The sequence below is a fragment of the Diabrotica virgifera genome, chromosome 1, assembly GCF_917563875.1.
Source record: "Diabrotica virgifera virgifera chromosome 1, PGI_DIABVI_V3a".
Lineage (NCBI taxonomy): Eukaryota > Metazoa > Arthropoda > Insecta > Coleoptera > Chrysomelidae > Diabrotica > Diabrotica virgifera.
Window position 1 is genome coordinate 268,094,699 of NC_065443.1, and position 20,379 is coordinate 268,115,077.

At 31.1% G+C, this 20,379-nt stretch overlaps 1 long non-coding RNA gene across 1 annotated transcript; it reads right to left on the reverse strand.

The window, feature by feature from the left end:
• Window positions 1-15,560: 15,560 nt before the first annotated feature.
• LOC126884408 (uncharacterized) lies at window positions 15,561-18,252 on the reverse strand. The gene is made up of 3 exons (XR_007698019.1): window positions 18,045-18,252; window positions 17,721-17,961; window positions 15,561-16,761 (listed from the first exon to the last, which is right to left on the reverse strand). It is a non-coding gene; the product is annotated as an uncharacterized LOC126884408 (long non-coding RNA).
• Window positions 18,253-20,379: the final 2,127 nt, after the last annotated feature.

Below are 20,379 nucleotides of genomic sequence, written 5' to 3' on the forward strand. Positions count from 1 at the left end.
TATGATAAAATTTTATTAGGATCTTCAAAAATGAAAAATGAAGTTAACGTATATATACATAGATTATAATTTGCATCGAGATCTTAGCGCGTGAACCTTTACGCTGTGAGCCAATCTTGCGCCTCATAGCGCGCCATTAAAATATCGACATCTTAGCCAAAAATAAACTTACGAACAGTTTCGTAAGCTCAAATTGTTCCTTTTGAGTTTTTTATCATTATTGTTAATTAAAGTATAAATGTTTATAGCTCAAATTTGCTTGAAACCCTTATAAACAAATGAATGTACAATATTTTTAAGAAAATTATAACTTCAAACGGGTATAACTTTAAAACAAATGAAGCTCAAATAATTTAACAAACTTTGTTTGGAAGCCTCTTAATTAAGCTTTAAAAGGACACCTTATAAGGCTCATTTACATGCGTAGAAGCCGAGTTACGATCGATAAAGCTTCGAGAAATACTTATTTTGCAATTTGCATTGTGCACTAATTTTACAATATCTTGAGTTTTAATTGTCGGATTTAAGTTTAGTAAACGGTTGTTTCTTTGTTTTTTATTAAGAAACAAATTTTATTTGAAATATTTCTTTGTATCTTTTTTAGTTTATGAGCCAGAGCCTTATAAACAATTTATAAACAATTAAATTGTTTATAACAATTTTTTGACCACTCGGATCGAAATTCGTAATCAGCAGCCAAAAATCCATAAGAAACCGTTGAGTTTGTCCATCAGAATTGAAAATGACACGGTGACCTCTATTTGGTGCCAAGACTACTACGAAGTATCGTAAAGTTAGTAAGCTGGTCATTTGGCTATATTTCTACCTAATTTGTTGGTTGTTAATATTGTTAATTATAAAACAAACCATACGCTTTTATATTTATAATTTGACATTATACAATTTTCCATAAACACATTTTTAGAACATACAGAACAAAAAATTATGCATCAAGGTTCAGAGGATATTCCCGAGATAACAACGGCTGAAATCTATCATTCTTTAAAGAAAATGAAAAATAACAAAGCACCAGTAGAGGATGGAGTAGTGGCAGACGCGCTAAAAATCGGATGCTCTGCTCTCATCAGGACAATCAAACACCTTTTTCATATATGCTTAGAAAACCCAACCATACCAGCTGAATGGAATAATTCTATAACGCTCCTCATACACAAGGAAGGAGATGAAACAGACCTCGAAAAGTATAGACCAATTAGTCTTCTAAACCACCTGTATAAATTATTTGCTCGAATAATCACTGCCAGAATTGAGAACAAGCTAGAAACATGCCAACCGAGAGAACAGGCAGGTTTCCGCCCTGGGTATGGTACAAATGACCATCTAACTTGCCTAAAGGTCCTAATCGAAAAAACTGTGGAGTACAACCGGCCGCTAGTTCTAGTATTTGTTGACTACAAAAAAAGCCTTTGACACTATCGAAATGGTAGCCATCTTAAGAGTTTTGAGAGATTGTAGAATCGACTACCGATATTCCAACATTATTCAACATATATTTGCAAATGCCACAACAGCAATAAACCTCTATACCCAAACTCAAAAAATAAAACTAAAAATTGGAGTTAGACAAGGAGACAACATGTCACCAAAACTATTCAATGCCGTAATGCAGCATGCATTCCAGATGTTAGAATGAGAAAACAGAGGTGTGAATGTCGATGGCGAAAGGCTGAACTACCTACGATTTGCAGATGATATAGTTTTAATAACCTACGACTTAAAGGAAGCCCACGAAATGCTGTAAGAACTACAACGAGTTTCTCAAAAAGTAGGGTTGGAAATAAACTTTGGGTAAACTAAAATGATGACCAATTTGGTACCTAGCGGACCACTGACACTAGAAAACTGCCATATCGAAACAGTTCACAAATACATCTATCTGGGCCACGAAATACAAATAAGTAGAGACAAACAAACATGCGAATTATCTAGAAGAATAAGAATAGCTTTAGGATGGGCAGCGTATGGGCAAAAGAGACGTGTTCAAGGAAAACATCCCAATAAAGCTAAAATGAAAAGCATTTAACCAGTGTGTACTTCCGGTGCTTACTTATGGAGCTGAAACACTGACATTGACTAAAACATCAATAAGAAAATTACAAGTAGCACAACGAAAAATGGAAAGATCCATGCTTGGCCTAACTTTGAGAGACAGAATACGAAATTATGAGTTACGGCGAAGAACTGGAGTGGAAGACATCATAAAGCGCATTACGAAGTTGAAGTGGAAATGGTTAGGACACGTCGCAAGACAGAGAGACAACAGATGGACAAGGAAGATCTTAGAGTGGCGGCCAAGGGCGGACAAACGAAGTCGTGGAAGACCACCTACCAGATGGAACGACGATATTAAGAGAATAGCGACAAACTGAATTGCAGCTGCCCAGGACAGAGAAGGGTGGAGATATCTTGAGGAGGCCTATGTCCGACGGTGGACAAATTTGGCTGTGTGATGATGATGATGACATCTTCAAGATACTGCGGAGAATAATGAAAAGACAATGGTCAATTAAACATCACTTCCCGTTCGTAATGACGACTGTCAATAAACGCAAATTCCATAAAGAAAAAGTTACGTATTAATTGCTAACAAAATAGACCAGGGCGCATCTGTAAAAATATTAGTACATTTGGACGTTGAGAGGTGACTCAAATTTTTTTTGCAGAAATTGCATGAAAATAACTCAAATAATAATATTTGAGTTATCCTCCCTCTCAAAAAGGTCCGGAACATTGTTTAAATAATCAAAATGTCAAGAAATGAAGGAAAAATTCGATTTTTCTCTTCGTTTTTTGATTATAACTTTAAATAAAAGTGTTCATTTTCGAGAAAAGTTGTACTGACATAAAAGTTGTATAATTAAATTTCCTGCAATATAGAATTAGTTAAAAATTTAAAAATTAGTCACCCTTGTTGCAAAATAGCAATAATTGCGAAAAAACCATACAAAAACAAGCATTGGCATTTTACGTTTTTCAGCCATTTATACGACACTTAGGACCTTCATATTTCACCCAGAAAAACTTTATGATACAGTACAACAACACTGTAAATTTCATTAAGATCGGGTTAATAGATTTTGCAAAATAAATTTTGCAACCCAGCTTTCGCAAAAAAAATTCATTTTTTCACAATGTTACAGGACTGAAAATAAAGCAGATAGCAAGTTGACATTTTTTTTTGCTTATAGAAGTATACTGTATCTTTTATTTGCAATTTTAAAAATTAAAATCAATTTACTATCGCGGCGTCAGGAATTTTTTTAAATAAACATTAATTATTGGTGCTACGCGCAGGGAGCGGATAGTTTGCTCTGATTGGGCATTCCAAAGACCTTTGATAATGATTGATATATTTTACTTTTTAGTACATTTCGATATAAATAAATTTGTTTATTGCAAAATAAAAACACATACTCTGTCCTTTGAAATAACACTTTTTTAGCAAAAACTTTATTTGTTCATATATTTTAACTTAGAGAATAAAAATTTAATATCTTTAAACACAATATGCAATTGTTTAAACAATATTTCAGAAACAATAATCAAATTAGTTTGATTTTTGTTTAATTAAAATATTAAAATACAACAAAATACAGAGCAAGAAAATATTATATTAGATAAAGTTTGGAAGAAATTTTGGTGGAAATCAACTCGTGTGAATCGAACACCGCTGTCCTACGCGTAGCAAGAAAAATTAAGGTTTATTTAAAAAATTCTGACACCGTGGTAGTTAACCGATTTTAATTTTGAAAATTTTAAATGAAAGGTACAGTATTGTTCTATATGTAAAAAAATGTCAACTTCCTAGCTGCTTTATTTTCAGTCCTGCAACATTTTGAAAAAATGATTTTTTTTGAAACCTGGATTTCAATATATTTTTTGCAAAATCAATTGAACGGATTTTAGTCAAATTTACAGTATTGTTTTATTATATCCTTACACTTTTCTGGGTAAAATATGAACGTCAAAAGTGTACTATAAACGGTTGAAAAACGTAAAAGGTAAATATTTTTTTTATGGTGTTTTCGCAAATATTGCTATTTTGCAACAAGGGTGACAATTTTCAAAATTGTTAACTACTCATATATTATAGGAAATTTAATTATGCAACGTTTATGTTAATACAACTTTTCTCAGAAGTGGATACTTTTAAAGTTATAATCAAAAAACGAATAAAAAAATCGAATTTTTCCTTTATTTTTTTTTACATTTTGATTATTCAAACAATGTTCCGGACATTTTTGAGTGGGAGGATAACTCAATTATTAGTATATTAGTTAGTTCCAAGCAATTTCTGCAAAAAAATATGAGTCACCTCTCAACGTCCATCTCAAAACAGATGCGCCCTGGACTAAAAGTGTAGCCTCAATCTACAGAAAACATTATTTGAGTAAACCATTAAGTCAACAACTAATACCCTTTTCTTAACTTTCGAACGGTCAATTGCAATGGTCTATGTTTATATGCTTGGTCTTCAGTCGCTCCAATAGACCAATGTAGTATCAATGTGCATGTTGTTAACAGTAAACAGTATGTTGTTTCTTCATTTTTTCTCATGGATTTGGTTTTATTGATATTAATTTTCAAACTTATTTTATTTGCTTCAGTGAAAAGTATTTCTAATTGGTCAGCAACATCTTGGAACCTTTGTCCTACTAGGTAGATATCGTCGGCGTATTCTATAGCGCTTAGGCGTGTAGTAATGTCCATTGTATTCCTCTTGTGTCGGAGTTTAGTTTTGAAGGAACATCGCCTATTTGGCATGCTCGAAATCGACAAAAACCGTAAATAGGTGTGTATCCCATTCAACCGAATGTCCTCAGAGTATTATCGATATGCCCTAAAGCCTGCTTGGTGAGCTCAAAATTACATTTTGTTTGTTAATCTTTTCAGTATGATGGTCCTTAAAATTTTATTTATGGCGGTAAGCAAGGTTATTTCCCTCCAATTTTTGAACAGTGTGAGGTTGCCCTTTTTTGGAAGGTTAATAATGTTACCTTTCTTCCAGCCCGGTGGAATGCGGTTTGTTTCCCACACCTCTCGTATTATGGACAACAAAAGTTCAACAGTTACATGCGAATCAGTTGTAAGTATTTCGGCAACAATGTTGTCAATTCCCTTATTGTTTCTCATTGACTGGACTTATTGCTTCTCAGAGATTTGATAGCTGTTATTATCTCCGTTTTGGACGAAGCCTCGCAACATATATGCATATCTCGATTTTGCGGGTTTTCCACAATTTTATCTGTGTTATCCCTGGCTCTAGCATCCCCTGAAAATTCTCTTTCCATCTCTCTACCTGATCATCTATTGTAGTAAGTAATTCACTTGTCTCGGATCTTACAATGTTCGAACTATTTGTTGTTAATCATCTAATACTTAAGTATAGCTCTCTAGTTCCGTTATGTTATGCAGCTATTAGGGCTTGTTTTGTCAGTTCTTGAGCTTACCTTCTTTTATCTCTTGTTGCATTTATTTTAACTCCTTTATTGTTTTATATTTCTGTTTTCTATTCGCTCTTCCTTCTACAGTTCTTGCTTGCCAGATATCTCTTTTTTGCTGTTTTCTTTCGTCAATAAGCTTCCGAGTTTCATCTGATATTTATTCTTTTCTATCTTTTCTATCTATTCTTTTTTTATCCAGTTTTTCTTCAGCTATTGCTGAATATTAAAAGAATTTATTTTGCAATTTCAATATTTTTTTGATTGAATTTCAATTAAGTCGATGACGGATGTTGCTGCTAAATTTGCCATGCGTGAAAAAAGTACCACTTTTTTCACTTTTACATACATTAGGTACTATTATCATATTATTCTAACTAATAAAGTTACGTAAGAAGTATCGTTAAGTTAGTAAGTTATTACTATATTTCTACATAATTTGCTGGTTGTTAATGTTGGTAATTATAAAACAAACCATACGCTCTTATATTTATAATTTGACATTAGACAATTTTCCATAAACACCTCTTTAAGATACTGCGGAGAATAATGAAAAGACAATGGTCAATTAAACATCACTTCCTGTTCGTAATGACGACTGTCAATAAACGCAAATCCCATAAAGAAAAAGTTACGTCTTAATTGCTAACAAAAGTGTAGCCTCAATCTACAGAAAACAATAATTGAGTAAATCATTAAGCCAACAACTAATATCCTTTTCTTAACTTTCGAACGGTCAATTGCAATGGTCTATATGCTTTGTGGAATAGTCTCTGCCGTAATTAAAAAGATTAAAAAATTATAAGTTATGTTGGAATTAACGGAACGAGGAAGCATGTATTTAAATACATTTGAACATATTTTCCGCTTGGTAATTATTATGTTTTGTGAGTTATTATACCAGGGGTTATTCCATTTCAAATCACTCAATTTTGGAGCAAAAAGACTTTTGGATCTCCGATTTGTCTGAAAATTGTTATATAGCATCTGCGGGATGTAGAAACAAAACATTTAAGGTGGAATTGTCTTCTTTTTCTTCTTCTTCTTCTTCTTCTTCTTCTTCTTCTTCTTCTTCTTTTTTTCTCAAAATGTTATTTTAAGCGATTTTAAAGTGATTTGGTATTTATTCAAACAAATTCGCGTTTTCTATCGTAAAGTATCAATGGAAAACATAATATTTTAATAGAAGGGACTCTAAAATGTCATTATATGGCATTAAAACAAGTTATTTTGATTCAAAACAAGTTTTTGATTAAATTTTATAATGTAGAAAACGTTAAAATGCCGTTTTTTACATTTTCCTCCATTCCCAAAATACTTTATAATCGATGTGACTGAAAATTTGCCCACAGATAGCCAAAATATGTGACTTTAAGTGATTAGAAGGATTTGAATTATATTATAATACCAAAAAATTTACATGCAATATCGTAGTCAAAAATATAGGCGTCTACTCTAAGTACAATTAACTCAGAAAATATCGACCTCACGACAAAAATTATTAAAAATAAATTGTAATAATTGTAAACTCGTCTTATTTGGAACAATTTCAGTTCCCACCATTTTTGTCGAAAAGTTAAAGATGGCGGTGATATTGAGAAAAAACTGGTCTCCTTTAAAATCAAGATAGCGGCTAACGTAACGGAGGAATTCATTCGCGATTTTAAATTTAGGCTTCTATTGACCCCCCTAAAGATTAGGAAAATACAATTTTGGGCAGCTCGGCATGCAAGGTCAAATGCTATCCCGAATGGACTAATATACTTTCGAGTCACATATTATTGCATGTAACTTTTTTGGTATTATAATGTAATTCAAATTCTTTAAACCACTTAAAGCCCTGTATTTTGGCTATATGTTGGCAAATTTTCAGCCAAATCGATTATGACGTATTTTGGGAAAAGAGGAAAATGCAAAAAACGGTATTTTAATGTTTTCTATACTATTAAATTTGATCAAAAACTTGTTTTGAATCAAAATAACTTGTTATAATGCCATACAATGACATTTTTGAGTCCCTTCTATTAAATTAGTATTTTTTCCATTGATCCTTTACGATAGAAAATGCAAATTTGTTTAAATAAACACCAAATCACTGTAAAATCGCATAAAATAACATTTTGACAAAAAAAGAAGAAGATTTTTTGACCTCAAATATCTATCTAACGTCCCGCAGAATCTATACAGCAAGTTTCAGAAAAATCGGAGAACCAAAAGTTTTTACCTGAGTGATTTGACATGGAATGTACCCCAGATATTATATATTATATTCTTTTTATAGCTAATATGTATTCTTTTTCTGTTCACTATTGGGAGTAATAGTGAATGGCCAAAACAAGAGAAGTGAAGAAGTAACGGAACGAATACTAGCAGGCAACAAAACCTACTGGAGATATCATATCCTTATCAAGGACAAGAACTTATCCAGAAATACAAAACTGAAAATATACAGAGTTGCAATCAGACCAGTAGTTACGTACGCAGCTGAGACAATGTGCCTTACGGAGAAAGATGAAGAAAAATTGAGAATATTCGAAAGGAAAATCCTCAGACGGATTATGGGCCCGATAAGAATGGACAACGGAGAAATGAGAAGAAGAATGAACCATGAACTAAGAGACATAATGAAGGGAGAAAATATAGTTAGATTTATGAATCGATGAATTGATTTACTGATTAAGAAGATCACCAGATGGAGACCAGAAACTGAAAGACCAAGGGGAAGACCCAGAGAGAGAGATGGGAGGATCAGGTCATAAGAGATATCAAAATTCTGGAAGTGAGAAACGGGAGGGAACTATGCATATACCGAAATCAGTGGAAGAAAATTGTAACGAAAGCCAAGTCATACAACAAACTTTGACAACATACAAGTGGAATGGCTTTTAACAAACTTTGGCTTTGTTCATATTGCTATAAGCATTTCTTTACATATAATGTTGATTATTTCATTCATAGGAGATTCTGACCAATAGAAAGCTACAGACATGCAAATTAAGGTGATAATTTTTGATAATATCCCGTCGTTAAGCATATTACGTCAGATGCCCTTCGTTGCTACGAAAAAATACATTCAGTGACATTAATGACAAATGTTTTAAAAATTATAAAAGTGATGACTTTCAACCGTCAAATACATATTTATAACAACTGTGTGTTTAATTTCACTAATTGGTACTTACATATATAAATTACAATAAAATTTTGGTTTTGAACAGTTTTATTCATGAAATAATCGCAACAAATTGCACTCGAACTCTAAAATTAATATAGAATTTTTGCCCTCGTGACACTTTGACATAATTTCACTCACCTTCGGCTCGTGAAATTAAAACTGCCAAAGTGACACTCGGGAAAAATTCAATAATTTTAGAGCTCTTGTGCAATTACTACTGATAATTTGTTTTTATTTTTAATATTTTTTCTAAAAATAAATAAAAACTGTACATACTGCCTTCTTCCATTAATTTTAATTTGTATAACAACTATCCTCTATCTGAATGGATGAAGGGGGTATGTTGCATAAAATAATACTCTATAATCAGTTTTACAGAAATATATGTAGTTAAACACGAAATAATCTTCTTCTTCATATGCCGTGCTCGATTATTGAGCGTTGGCTATCAAATTGGCTATATAGTAATTTTGTTGATAGCAGTTCGGAAAAGGGATGCAGTGGATCTGATAAACCATTCTCACAGGTTTCTAAGCCATGACAGTCTTCTTCGACCTGGCCCTTTTTCTTCCGTCTACCTTGCCTTGTATTATTATTAAATTCAGTATATTATACAGAGTGAGTTTTATCTATGGAAAGCCTCAATTATTTCGGAAACGGCTTGATCACGATTTTTTACAGATTTTGGTGAGTAAGGGTTTTCTAATGCGGACGATATTATAGTGATAATTACATTGTTGTCACATCTTTCGTTTTTCTGTAAATCTAATGAACTTTTTTATTTCAAATGGAACATCCAGTATTTTTTTCCGTTTTGATCTCCTTAAGAAATGCTGATTATTTTTCGTTTTATATTTCCTATACCTAAATGCCATAATTTCAGAGTTATTATTTATAAAAAAAAATTAAAAAAATTATAAAATAAAATTTTTGGCCCGGGTAGACATTATTTTAGGTTCTTTTGATCATTGGAAACAAAAAAGATCTTTTGTAATTTTTCTCTAAAGTTAATCGTTTTCGAGTTAGGTATAAACAATTTAAACCTGAAAAAAAAAAACGAAAAATATTTCATACCTCCTTCTTCCATTCAAGAATCGTATTTCACATGTTACATACCACCTTCATACACTAGAATATCTCTTTTTAAGCTTTTTAGAGGTACAGTATAAGTGTCATATGATAGTGAAGTTACACACCATCTTCATTCATTAGGAAACTCAAAATTTTAGAAAATGTGACATATCACCTTCTTCCTCTTAGATCTTCAATTATCTTTCATGTTCGTTTACTTGTACGTTAATATTTCTGTACCGTGGAGGTAAACAGTCGTAACTCCACTTTTTGCCGAAATGGAGTTAACACCACGCTCTTGTTGTCAGATTTTCATAGCATATTGTGGCAAAAAATCGTACATCCAGCGTTATTAGTTGCCTAGATAAGGCGTTTAGAAACAATAGCAACTCCATTAGTCAGTTGAGGTAAACAGTAGTATATCCAAGGTGCGGCTAAAGATACAGTGCGGCTCCCTAATTTGCGCATGCGTCAAAATATTTACAACGTTGTCATGTTGTTTACACATTGACATCGCCGGGAAATTCAAAATGCTAGCTCGTGGCAAGGAATCTTTTATTTTGACAAATGACATAATAATATTTTTGTAATGTAAATGTAAATATAAAAATAACATATAAAAATAAAATTCTATTTTGTTTTACCTGTACCTGTAGGGTATTAAGAAAATATATAAGATCATTGAAAAGAGTAAAACGTTGAATTTAATTATTTTGTCAGATAAAGAACAACATAACCAACATACAATATGGAAGTGCTATTTTAGGTTTAAAAGTTTTAAATACTTTTGCATATTATGATGGGTATATAAAATGGAGAATTATGGACAAATGACACCATTGCATAATCTTCAGACAGTAGTTGAAGTGCTGTATAATCAATCACAAATTGCCTCAAGAATTGATATTGAAAGAATATTTATTTGGTATTTTATGAAGAAAAGATTCCCCATATTAATATGTGAAATGAGATGCAAGTTACCTTTTTTTTGAAGAATAATGTCGGCTTGTATACTTTTACATAATATTGCAGTTGTTAAAAGAGAAAACATTGAAATACTGGAAAAGGAGGATGCTGTTAGTTAAAATCAAACAAGCTGCGGCAGTGCCTCCTACATTTTCAACCAGGAGCAAATCTAGTGCAACTAAATTTTGTGTGTGTTTGTTTTAAAAGATTATTCTCCATTTAACTCAAGCCTAAATGGTTCCCACATAACAATTTCATGTTCTTGGTAGATTCGATATTCAATATTCGATAAGTTTATTCCAAGAATAAACTTTTACGAATATTCTAAGTAACTATGTACATGAATGTGCTCAATATATTTGGTCCGAGGATATTCTTTGAAGTATATGCAAAAAACATGAAATTTAGAATGTTTTTATAGTATATGCTATGCTTGTACTACACACATACTAAAAAGAATATATTCCGACGAATGTTGGTAGTATAATATGCTTCGAACATGATGGAAAGATCATTGTAATGTAGTATAATGATGATAATTTTATTTTTATTGGACTGCAGTTTGTTAATAAATTTATAAATAAATAGGTATATTATATTGGTGACTGATTTAAGTATTATATTATTATTAGCAGTTTATTAATAAATTTATAAATACATACATGATATTGGCGTTTGATTTTGAGTAGGTATCCTTTAATATTTATTTTATATCTAATTCTGTTAAACGGACAACTAGCAAAAATGTATGAACAAAGAAGTTACAGTAGAGCGTCGATTATCCGAACTAATTGGGGGACATGAGCGTTCGGAAAACCGATTTGTTCGGATAATCCAACTATATTGAGATTGTCATACATATTTATCCACAAGTGAATGAAAACCATATTTATATAATTATATTTGTTTATACCTTGATAATGACAAATAGCAATTAAACAAAAAAGTGCAGTCTTTGCAACAACATATTTTTGGATACAAAATTGAAGATATTTTAAGCGTTAATTACTAACGCTTGCTCAGTACTCGAGTGCAGGGCACAGGAGTCGGGAGTTCGGATAACCAGTCGTTCGGTTGATCGACGTTCAGATAATCAACGCTCTACTGTATTTTAAAGGACAAAAATAATAATAGAAAAATTAGCATTATGGTGTTTTTTTTATTAATTTTTTTGACAGTGTGTTTAAATAAACAAATGCTGATGACACGAAAATGAAAGTGTAATACATACTTTTGGTTGAAAACTTTATAGATTATGGGCCGGTACTTCATGTCCCGGTTAAACCTCGGTTAGCTAATCGAGAAAGAAAAGTACCTCATTGGGCCTCTTGCGTTGTAATATCATGTATAATCATAATATCATCATCATTGGCTCCACAACCCATGGTAAGTCTTGTGACCTGTTCCAGAGTCAGCTTCCTATCCCTCACCTTCGTTTTCCATTTTCGCACTCCTAATCATAATAATAAGTATAATTGTGTATATGTCTATGCTATGCATATATTTCTGTCCTGATTAAACCCGGTTAGCTAATGGCGGTTTAACCGGGACATAAAGTACCGGCCCTATATCTAATATAATAAAGGATTAAAATTCCAAAAACCTTTGTTTTATTGTATTAACCTGTTTATATTGTTAATACCATAGGTATATTATGTTACATCTATTGAATTGAACTGTACTTTCGAATCCAGAATTTTAACAAATCCTAAACTTTTCCACAATTTCTCAAGCACGATATTTGTGCATTCAAATTGATTGAAATTACATATTATATATCTATACCTACTAAAAACATTTATTTGCACACAAAAATGTCTAAATTAATTATAAAGAATGTCTATGTGATTCTTGTAATTTAACAGTTTCAAATTATATAGCTTCAATAAATGTCCTTTTTTCATATTTATTTGGGTCAAATCATGAATAATCTGTATCTGAGAATAAACTTTTATTTAGGAGTCCTTTTTAATGAATAAAACAGGACATACACATACAACTTGACTTAGATCCAAAATATAAAAAATATCCAACAAACAACCAAAGCCAAAGCTGTGACAAATATACAAAATACAAGTGAAGTTAGATGCGTTTCTTGTTCTCAACGTAATTTGACAAATTTGTTCTTCAAACTATCTCGGAAACGGCAACGTTGGAGTTGAGGACACGCATGCGCAAATTAGGGAGCCGCACTGTATCTTTAGCCGCTCCTGTATATCCATAGCAACTCCATAAATACGTGCGTATATTAGATAGTATCAATTTTTTACTGATAAGTAAAAAGGTCTTAAATTAAAAATATCGATTTTGACTCGAAGTTTTGTATCAAGGCGCAAAATGTCGCCTGTCAAAACTTTCAATGTGTTTTAAATGTATTTATTTTTTTTTTCGAATCCTCAGAAAACCAATAAATATTTTTGAAAAAATTTAATCAAAGATTACATTATTACTGATGGCCGAATGTCCCTGAAAACTTCTGTTTTTATCAGTTACAGGGGTGAAAATAAAAGAGAAAATTTATTGTGATTTTTAATTGCAAATAATGAAAGATTACTCTTGAATCAACATATAAAACACGCTGTATTTTCCTGTAACCGTGCCACAAAAAAAAAATGGCCAGAGCAAGAACATGTAATAATTATATAAACTACTGTTTTTTTAATAATGGTACTGGTTCATTACTTTCTGGAACATAGAAAATATTTGTTTAATAAGATCGCTCATGGGTAATCTTTCTAATTTCCGAATGTATTTTATTCAAAAGGAACTTTTTATTTATTCTAAGGGACTTTTGGCCCTCGGTAATAACGTGATCTTTCATTCTGCGTTTAAATTTTTAAAAAATCCTTAGAGTTTTCTCATGATTCGAAAAAATAATACATTTAAAATTTTGACAGGCGATATTTTGCGTATTTCCCCTTAAAAAAGCGATTTTTAGTGCTTAGTTGAATTTATAATAGTTTCAAAATAAACATGAAAATTTCTATCGAGCATTATTTTTTATCGATTTATGTAACGTACTAAAAATTTCAACTAAGCATCCATCGCGTTATATCAGTTTTTTAGAGTACAACACTTAGTCAAAATCGATATTTTTGACCAAGACCTTTTTACTTTTCAGTACAGAATTATACTTTCGGAATTTCTATTAACTTTCTCCTAGTTTGATGACTTTTCTGTTTCCTTTTGAGGAATTTCTTTGAACGTGAATATCTATTGACCTCCAATACCACGATATTTTCACTGCACGAGGAAACTCCAAATTTCCCGTTTAACCTGCATTCGCTCTAATTGTTACCACCACATACATGTCTTGCACCACTCTCACATATTCAGCCTGCACTCCTTCCCTACTTATAGGGCAGTCAATGAGAGCAAGAACAGGTTATTACCTCCGAATTCTATCCTACTGCATGGATTTTAATGAAATTTTAGGAATAGCCTGAAAATATCTCCTTATTCAAAGTCTACCCTATGCCGATGTGTGTTTTTGTCTTTCCCACCGGGGACGGTTCCCACCCCTTTTTGGTTAAATATCTACGGAAGTTGCTAGAAAACCCAATTCTAAGCAAAAACTGATCTAGAATTTTTTTTTCGAAAACTCAATACTTTTTGAGTTATTCGTGGTTGAAAATTGGCCATTTTCATTGAAATATAACACCTTTTTGAACGGTTTTTTGCGAATACTTTTAAAACCGTGCATCTAACTAAAAAAAATATATAAAACATTTTTGTAGCTCGTAAAATAACAAAGAAATTCGTTCCTTCTTCAATCTTCTAGTTATAACACAAAAAGAGATATGGTAGGTAAAATGAGTTTGTTTTTTTGGTGCATGCTCAAAGCAGTGGATTCAACTTGAAATAACAGAGAAACGGTCGATTTTATGTATATAATGCTACCAACACCTTTTATTGTGCTTGAAAAGTTCTTTGAAATAAGCAATATTAAATGTCGATTACATTCAAACTCAGCGAGATATGCTGCAAAAAATTGATGAGACAAGAATTTAAATGCATCGTTTTCCTTCTACAATACATTTTACTACAGTGTCATTTTTATGTTCAAAAAGTTGAGCGGGTTTAAAATGAATGGTTATAGAGTATAGATCGCATATTTAAATTTTCTTAAAAATCTTCTTTTTCTCCATATAACTTGAAAATGATAAGAGATACTTTTATAAAAAATAAAATCAAAATGTTTATCTAGAAGAAACCTTCATTTTTGTATGGCATCTCTTATCATTTTCGAGTGACATGGAGAAAAAGGAAGATTTTTAAGAAAATTTAAAAATGCGCTCAATAATTTGATCTTATTTGTTTCAAAAACCATTCATTTTAAACCCGCCCAACTTTTTGAACATAAAAACACTATAGTTAAATGTATTGTAGAAGGAAAACGATGCATTTAAATTCTTGTGGATGGGGGGTTAAATATACTTCTCATTTTTTTCTTAAGATACGTTAGTCATCAAATTTTTTACAGTTTAACTAGCATAGTTTGAATGTAATCGACATTTAATATTGCTTATTTTAAAGGTCTTTTCAAGCACAATAAAAGTTATTGGAAGCATTATACACCTAAAATCGACCGTTTCTCTGTTATTTCAAGTTAAATACACTGATTTGAGCATGCACCAAGAAAACAAGTTTTTTTCACTTACCATATCTCTTTTTGTGTTATAACTAGAAGATTCATAAAGGAAAGAATCTCTGTGTTATTTTATGAGCTACAAAAATGTTTTATATAATTTTTTTTAGTTAGATGCATAGTTTTTATGGTATTCGCAAAAGACCTTTTGAAAAGGTGTTATGTTTCAATGAAAATGGTCAATTTTCAACCAGGAATAACTCAAAAAGTATTCAGTTTTCGAAAAAAAATTATAGAAAATTTTTTGCATAAATTCAAAATGACTTAGTTCTAGCCCCTACACTTTCGTGTAGGTTTTGTTAGAACTCATCATAAATGTACAATAATGAAAACATATTATTTTGAATTGGGTGCTATAAAAAATAAGACAAATGGTCTGAACAAAATATAGCAAATGTTTACTGGAAATGACTACAATTGCAAACGAAATGAAACACTAAATAGTTTAATATGTTTTTATTCTTTATTAAATATCTGGGAAATCAAAGGAGGGGACGTCCTTATTGGTAAAATAGCGAAGCTAAAACCCCTCTAAACCTCGCCGAAGACGTAGTACATCCAGATAAAAATACAACTCTAATATAAAAGTCTATAAATAACATTACTTAACATGACTTTAAAATTCAGACCTAACCTAAGTATGCACACATATTACTAATATTGCTAATCAAGTAAAATCTATAATAATGTTAAATTAACTAACGTTCTTGTAAAGCCTATACAACTATAATAAAAATTCAATACAGATACAGAAGACAAAATACTTGTGAGCTAAAAAAATGTTCAAATTTAATGATTACTAAATTTCTTTCTTTATTTGAAAATACTCCTGCTTTTCCATTTTTCGCTTCTTTGTAATTTTCTGAAATTTTTCCATAATTCCTTGAAACTCACTCGTAAATTTGATAAAATCTTGGTCGTCTAATTCGTCCACCGCATTAATGATGTTTTCACTTTGAAAACTTCGTTTGGTGTTTTCCTGAATCAAATTATCTTTTCTACCTTCCCTCTGACAAACTCATTACTTTCCTCCTCATGCCTTGATTTGATAATTGAAGTTTCTCCAAACACCTTGCAGCATCATCTAAAACAGAATTAGTACCCACATGCTACTCATACATTCTTACCAAGTGCACATGCTTACACAAGGTATTCCTCACCAAATATTCATCACAACTGCACTGGTAACGGAGAATACAAATTTTACACACTCTACAAAACAATGTCGAACACTCACTTTCACATACTTGTCTTAAACCTACATTATATAATTCATTCGGATCCACAAAGGATTTTACCCGAAACTGCCCATATACCTTCATATTCTTCATCAGTTCTTCCATTTTGTATTTCATCGATTCTTACCGTTGCAAGAGTTGAAGAACTCCTTTATAGGATAATGCTACTCATTTAGCTACGTTAAATGGACCACATTTAAGCTGAAACATAAAACCAGAAAAGGGAAAATTTTAGATACAATAAATATGTAAAAAACAAAACGGCACAAAACAAGAATTGGAAGGAACGGTTTAAAAAAATGTGTGAACAATTTCTTAATAAATTATAAAATCTCAAGCACCGTTGCAGAAAAAAGTAACAAAGTCCAGAAGATATTCAAAGGAATACAAACAATTCGCTCTCACATTATACTTTTTTGAAACCAAAGTTCAAAATTCTAGATCCTGTTTATGTTATGATGAAAAACAACAAACAACTTATACAGTGATGAGCGTGCTAATAACTGGCAGAATAACGCAAAAGATGGAAAACATAATATGTACCTACATTGCGAAGTAAATAGAGATGAAATTAGTACAGGTGGAAATTATCAGTATAAACTTATAAATTAACATTACATTACATAGTTTCCCACCTTTAGTAGTCTGTGAGGGGAGTATTTTATAAAATTCTCCTGTCATAGTGGCAGTAGTCATATTCCTTCTATATGGCTAAAGCTGGGAAACTATGTAATGTAATGTTAATTTATACATTTATATTGATAATTTCCACCTCTCTTTACTTCACAATGTATTATGTTTTCCATCTCTTGCATTATTCTGCAGGTTATTAGATCACTTATCACTGTACATATGTATAAGCAGTACATATAAAGAAGATACAGTCAGAAAAATGAAAGAATACCCATGAACGAAAATATAAAACACACTGTATTTTACTGTCACCGTGTCACAAAGAAAATTGTCCAGTGAAAGTACATGTAACAATAATTATTACAAGTACTTGCGCTGGTCAATTTTTTTTGTGACACGGTGACAGGAAAATACAGCGTGTTTTATATGACCGTTCATGGGTATTTTTTCATTTTTTCTACTGTACTTATTTTTATATGACTTTTATGAGGCACTATAATTATTGTGAATAAATAAGCTATACCTACCTTCAATCTGTGTTTCAAGTCTTATGATTTTTCTTAAGGGTTCATCTGCAGATTGTACATCTTGGTTGTATGGGAATATCGTAGGATGAGCTTGTATAAATAAATTTTTTCTTACGTTTCCCCCTTCGATATGAAATGTGGTTGAAAATGTTTCTCACACATTCTATAATTTTTGTGCAATTCATTGACATCCTTTGAAAGTAAATCTTCCCTAATTGCAGCTTTTAGCCATAATTCAGCTCTATAAAAAAATGTATTGAATTAAAATATTAATGTTCAGATAACTTTTGTAGCGCGTTTTAATATCAAATTTGATTTGTTTACCTGCTACGATCTCGTGGTATTGAAAAAAGACTTATTTGTTCCCCAGATCTAGTCTGGCATCCACGAACCACACAAGAAATTCCACTTTTGCGTGCAGCCATCACAATTATAGTTTATTTTAATAATTTTGAATATTAATATACTTTTTTCAACAATTATAAAATATTATGAAAACGCCAAACACGAAAATTTGCACAAACAAATTGTCACTTGTCACAAACACATGTACATATAGATAAACAGCCGATACCTTGAATGCGAGCAACGATCAAACATCAAACATGGCGCATGGTCATGCGCAAAGAAATTTGGAGCCCGAAATATTCCAAGCTTTCGCTTCTTGTTGGATGGAGTATTCTTTGATAGTATGCTTTCGTATGCGGTAGTGGCTCCCTAGTGGCTAGAACAATCGTAGCTCCATTTTTATATTAAATGGTATTTTGAGGGTGTTAAAACGGGATAATGGAAAACAAGAATTCTTTTTTGTTCCAAACATTGTGATTTAGTTTTTGCATTTTTAAATATGGAATAAACTATTTTTGTAATCACTTACGATTTTTATTTTGCATATTACCTGTTTAAAGACATAGATGTAAAAAGTCGTAACTTCCATTATTATACATGAGGTAAATAATGTCTTAACAATACTAATACCCAGTAATAGATTTCCATTTACATATTATAATATACCAATAATGTTGAATTCGACGTAATGGAAATAATTTTTTTTATAGTTTATTGACTAGTGTGTATGTTTTGCGCTTTCTTGCAAATGTATACATTGTGGATTTACGACTGTTTACCTCCACGTTACAGATTTGTAACCTGGCTCTTTTATCCGGGCTCGGAACCGACTGTGAGCATGAACACGGATTCTGAGCTACTCAATCCTCCCAGGTATCGTACTGACAACCCAAAGACAAAGTTGAAAAAAACTTGTTCAAACATTTCAAATTTTGCAATTAAATTATACCAAAAATGCGGCTTTTTACATAAATAAACTATATTATTGTGTAAAGTTAATAATATTGCCTTTTAGTCCAGGGCGCATCTGTTTTGAGATGGACGTTGAGAGGTGACTCACATTTTTTTGCAGAAATTGCTTGAAAATAACTCAAATAATAATATTCGAGTTATCCTCCCACTCAAAATTGTCCGGAACATTGTTTAAATATTCAAAATGTCAAAATATGAAGGAAAAATTCGATTTTTTTATTGGTTATTTGATTATAACTTTAAAACTGATTATTTCTGAGAAAAGTTGTACTAACGTAAAAGTTGCGTAATTAAATTTCCTACAATATAGAATTAGTTAAAAATTTAAAAACCAGTCACCCTTGTTGTAAAATAGCAATAATTGCGAAAAAAACCATACAAAAACAAGTATTTGCATTTTACGTTTTTCAACCATTTATGCTACACTTAGGACCTTCATATTTTACGCAGAAAAACTTTATGAGAGTAAAATAACACTGTAAATTTCATTAAGATCCGTTAAACAGATTTTGCAAACTAAATTTTGCAATCCAGCATTCGCAAAAAAAATTCATTTTTTTAAAATGTTGCAGGACTGAAAATAAAGCAGATAGCAAGTTGAATTTTTTTTGCTTGTAGAAATGTACTGTAGCTTTCATTTACAATTTACAAAATTAAAACCGATTAATTACAACGGCGTCAGGAAATTTTTTAAATAAACATTAATTTTTGGTGCTACGCGCAGGACAGCGGTGTTCGATTCACATAAGTTGATTTCCACCAAAATTTCTTTTAATCTTTATCTAATATATTATTTTCTTACTCTATATTTTGTTGTATTTTAATATTTTAATTCCACAAAAATCAAACTAATTTTATTATTATTTGTGAAATATTGTTTAAACAATTGCATATGTTTAAAAATAATAAACTTTTATTCTCTAAGTTAAAATATATGAAAAAAGAAAGTTTTTGCTAAAAAAGTGTTATTTCAAAAAATAGAGTATGTGTTTTTATTTTGCAATAAACAAATTTATTTATTTATATCGAAATGTAATAAAAATTAAAATGTATCAATCATTATCAAAGGTCATTGGAATGCCCAATCAGAGCAAACTATCCGCTGTCCTGCGAGTAGCACCAATAATTAATGTTTATTTAAAAAAAATTCTGACGCCGTGGTAGTTAATTGATTTTAGTTTTGCAAATTGCAAATAAAAGATACAGTACATTTATACAAGAAAAAAAATTTCAACTTACTATCTGCTTTATTTTTAGTCCTGTAACATTTTGAAAAAACAATTTTTTTTGCGAAAGCTGGATTGCACAATTTATTTTGCAAAATCTGTTGAACTGATCT